Below are 5,157 nucleotides of genomic sequence, written 5' to 3' on the forward strand. Positions count from 1 at the left end.
TTTCTTAACAAAAACAAAAAAACACACAACCTTTTTAAAGAAATTATACCAAGTAGTTGTGTGGGGGGTAAAGGCAGATGTTTTTGGAAGTGAGGCTAAGGATAGAAGTAGATGATAACCTTTCAACTAGAATAGATAATGTAAAGAAAGAAAATAGGAACACAAAGTAACATTTACATGATCTATTCTTTTTTTTTTTTTTTTTTTTTTTTGCTGTACGCGGGCCTCTCACTGCTGTGGCCTCTCCCGTTGCGGAGCACAGGCTCCGGACACACAGGCTCCGCGGCCATGGCTCGCGGGCCCAGCCGCTCCGCGGCATGTGGGATCCTCCGGGATCGGGGCACGAAACCGTGTCCCCTGCATCGGCAGGCGGACTCTCAACCACTGCGCCACCAGGGAAGCCCCATGATCTATTCTTAAAGTGGGAAATCTGCATCATCTGAGCCACAGGGAAGATAGCTATGTTCACATCAAGCTGGTTTTAGATGGTACATCTGTCTCATTTGTTAAGTCCCATTAGCCTTCCTCGTGGCAGAGCTGGGGAGTCCCTAGGAAGGCTACCAGCATGAGCCAGACCCAGGGCCCACCTTACAGTTCAGAATTCTGGCTCTTACCATTCAGGATGAGGTTTAGGAGCCGGACCTTTCTTATTTCCAAAGCCCACAGCACAGGCTTTAGGATGCTCTTTCTCAGCAAGCTACTACAAACCAAGAGGTTTTTGTTCCCAGACATTCCACAGATCTGGGAGAGGATTTTTACCTGGCAATGTCTTTCCACAACCTAATGGTGACTGAGACATACAAGAGCCCCCTTCAGCGACTGGATTCCATCACAGTTATGGGGCAGCCAACTTTCCAGCCTTCAACTCCTGTACTCACTATTTTTTTTGTTTTGTTTTGTTTTTTTGTTTTTTTGCAGTACACGGGCCTCTCACTGTTGTGGCCTCTCCCGTTGCGGGGCACAGGCTCAGCGGCCATGGCTCACGGGCCTAGCTGCTCCGCGGCATGTGGGATCTTCCCGGACCGGGGCACGAACCCGTGTCCCCTGCATCGGCAGGCGGACTCTCAACCACTGCGCCACCAGGGAAGCCCCCTGTACTCACTATTAACTGTCTACATTCTTGTCAAGTCAGTAAGCCAGCAGCCCACACACCTGTCTCCTGGGTTTCCCCAAAATACTAACTGAACTCTAGTACCTGTCAAGATCCCCTTAGCCTAATGAGAACCGTTCATCAACACTCCATTTTGTTAAAAGACCCATAACAGCTTATGATAGTGTTAAAGAAAAATTATTCATGACACTGGTTAAAGCACAATAAGGCTGATCTTGGAGAGGCAGTGGTGACTGGTGGCATGAAGTGAGATCTTAATTCCCTGCCCCAGAATTGAACCTGGGTAGCCTGGATGAAAACCAGGAATCCTAGCCACCACACCCCCTGGCTCTTGCCCCCAGTGAAAAATGCATTTCTCACGGAGGCAAAAACTGTAAAAACAGGTACAAAGTTTATTATTAGAGACATAGCACAACAACAAGTGGGAGAGCAAATAGAGAAAGTTTGTTTAGTTAAGACAGAAGCAAGGCAGAGATGCACACGGGGAGAGAAAGGGTGTGGGCATCCGGGTCTTTGTTTACCTTTGACCAATTATCTGGTTTCTTTTTCCACACCTGACCTGCCTTAGGACCCTCCCCAACATGCGTGCACAACTTTTTTCCAAGATGGATTACAGCCCAGAGGTCTATGAGACGGCCTTAACATCACATATTATGGGGTGGTGCCCCCTCCTTTTTGACCCGCAAGGAGCCTTTCTGCGCATGTGCAATGTTTCCCTAGCCCCAAGGATGGAGAAATGTATGACCTCTTGATCTTTTAACAAGGTTTAGTCCCACTCTGTCCCTGCCATAAAAATGTCCAATGTCTGGTTATTTACCCTATTTCTCTTGCTGGTTTTTATATCGAGGTGCAGATCTCGAAATATAGACAGGAGTCCAGTCATAAATATGTAGTCCTGGAGCCCGTTTGTCTCTTGCTTCAGGAAATGTAATCAGGGGGCTGGTAATGAATGTCTGGCGTGGAGCCCATCTTCTTCTCACCCCAGGAAGTGTGAACAGGAGGCCAGTTGTAAATGTCTAGCCTGGAGCCCATCTATCTCCTGCCTCAAGGCAATCTTTATTCAGGGGACTATTGGGATAGGTGTATGGACCACTGAAACAGGGTTTTGCAATGGGGGAGAGTGATTGGACTCAACTCCAAATACAACAAGGAAAAGTGGGAATTCATAGCCAAGGAGCAGGGTGGAAGAGTCAGTGGATAGAATATTACTAAGGGGAAACATTAGGGGTAAAGGGGTATTCAGGCTAAAGTGACCTGACCTGAGGGGATTCTTGCTGAAGGCAGGCCAGGGTGATCAGATATCACCTGAGGGATGGTGGGGGTTGAGGAAGCTGATCAGCGATCTCAAGGGTAATCAGAAATCTCTAGGGTGGGGACTTCTGGTCAAACTGACTTATCAGGGTTCTTGCTAAAACTGGACAATGCAAAGCAAGAATGGAAGCCCAAAAGTCAGGTCTAGTAGAAAAATGATCAGGGAAACCTGATTACAGTTTGGCTGAGGAGAGAATCTGCCAACAACAGCCCAGCCTTTTTCCTGCAGAATAGAGTAAAGCAGAAATTATCAGAGTGAATCATGATTTGTGCATCTTTCTCTGGGCTGCAGGCAAAGAAGCATGAGAAACACTAGCCTACAGAGTGAAATCCAAGTTCTTTAGCCTGGTGTATGAGGACCTCTTACCTCATCTGCAGGTTTGTCACACATCTCCCTCCAAATAGCAAGTGTTTTGCATCATGGTCATTCATTCACTTATTTCATCTTCATGTTGTACCAGTGAGATTTTCCCATCTTCCAGAATAAGCCCCACTTGCTCACCCTTGAGCTGGGCTGCTCTGAGTTGATACCCAGTAAATGCTAAATTAAATTAACTCAAAGAAGAGAGAGATTAGGACAGCAGATCTGTTGGCAATTACCTCAATATTCCAGAGAGATGACTTCAACAAAGACAACCAGAATGCCAAAGAGAAGATGGTTGGGGGACTTTGTCTATTTTAACCAGTTAGATCTGGGAGATAACAGGCAGGGAAAAGCGGAAGGTGACAACTTTCATGTTTCATTGAATGGTCTCAAATCTGTAAAAGATATCTGTAAGAGGCTAGGAACAAGAAACTGGAAATAATAATAAAATAAGCAGAGAAGTAAGACTGCAACAAGTTTCCTAATGCTGCAGGCCAAGTTAGTGGGTGTGTGTGGGTGGGTGTATCCAGACCTGTGTTAGTTTCTTAGGGCTGCCATAACAAATTGCACAAACGGGTTAACCTGAAAAAACAGGAATTTATTCTCTCATAGTTCTAGAGGCCAGAATGTGAAAACTAGGCATCAGTAAGACCATGCTCTATGGAAGAATCCTTTCTTGCCTTCTCCTAGCTGCTGGTGATTATGAGCAATCCATGGTGTTCCTGGCCTTGTAGACCTACCACTCCCATCTCTGGCTTTGTTGTCACATGGCCTTCATCCTGTGTGTCTATCTTCACATGGCCTACTTATAAGGGCACCCATCATCAGATTTTGGGCTCACTCTATTTCAGTATGACCTTGTTTTAACTTGTTCACAACTGCAAAGACCGTATTTCCAAATAAGGTTAATTTCACAGTAATAAGCGATTAGGACTTAGATATACCATGCTGTGGGACACATTTCTACCCATTACAGGATCCTCACTACCATCCCTATCTGCACATGAAGTAAACTGAGCTTGAGGGAATGGGGCTGAAGGGAGACTGGCAAAACTGGGAGAGCCAGTAGTTAGGGTCACGAAATTCCTGAAATAGATCATGCTATGTTTAAAAGATTCAGTGTAAGTACTTGGAGTGTTTGAGGAACAAGGAGTAATTCAGAATTCTTTGTGTCTAGAGCAAAAATATGTGGTGCCATCCAGGTGTTCAATAGCAGAAAAGCAAACTGAGATACACTGTAATAGGAGGTGTCGAACACTAAAAAGTTTAAAAGTTCATGTGCAGCTAATTGAGGAGGAAAAGGGGACTATGATGCATAAGTACCTGTTAAGGATCTCTGGCTCTGTGCTTGGGTACTTATGTAAAAAATTTTGTTTGATCCATGTGAGCCAGGTATTGTATCATCCTATCATGAGTGGAGAAACTTATCCACTGCCTCCTAGAATCTAAGTAACTTGAATGACGAAGGTTGTTTCCCTCCTAAAAGAGTCAAAGCCTGTCCAGGAGCAAAACTGTGAAAATCAGTGAGGAGAGAGAAAAGAACAGGCAGGAAAGAAGACACACAGCAAAGCAGCTGTGTGTCCACAGGAAATGTGCTTTCCCTAAGGTTTTGTAGCAGCTGTGAAATGCCACAATGCACCCGTCTTGGAGTGACTCTTATTTTCTTACCACTGACTCCCCAGATCTGCTTGCTGAACTCATCTATGACTCCACGGCTAAATTACCCTCACCTCCTGACAACCCCTGACCCTCAGTTAACCCCACCCCTCCTGAGCCCACCTCTAAATAACACGCAAAGCAGAAGTGACCCCACTTCCCTGGTACCGTCCTGGTACCAGCCAACCTTCAGCTGCAAACAGATCTTAAGAAGACACTTTCCTTCTTCCTTTATCAAGCCTCACTCCAGCATCCTCTATGCCCCCTCCCTCATGGCACCAGTACAATAAATCTGGTTGTTTCAGTTAACTGAATTTGCCAAACTACAGGCTGGTCCCTGGTGGTCTGGATGAGTCAGTATTAACACCCCAGTGCTCATGAACAGCCCCCCAAACCGATGTTTGGCGCTTTGGCTTTGTTTCTTTGACCACAGCATCCACATGTGACTTCGAGGAAAGGGATGGCACCTTTTTCCAGGGAACAACTGGGTCATTTTAGGTGCTTTCATTGGAGCCCTTAAGTAGTTGGTTATGATGGCTTTTGTGTAGTTCTCAAAGTCTTTTTGACTTCAGCAAAAGGAACAAAACAAAACAAAATATGAAAATAGATGAGCAGCCTTCATGTGACAGCTGGGAGGCCTGTATTGCGAGAAAATTAATTAAGCCAAATTCCTTCACTCAATGGATTCTCACTGAGCCCTTTTTACCAGCCATAG

Source organism: Mesoplodon densirostris, chromosome 3 (genome assembly GCF_025265405.1).
Source record: "Mesoplodon densirostris isolate mMesDen1 chromosome 3, mMesDen1 primary haplotype, whole genome shotgun sequence".
In the NCBI taxonomy this organism is placed as follows: Eukaryota; Metazoa; Chordata; class Mammalia; order Artiodactyla; family Ziphiidae; genus Mesoplodon; species Mesoplodon densirostris.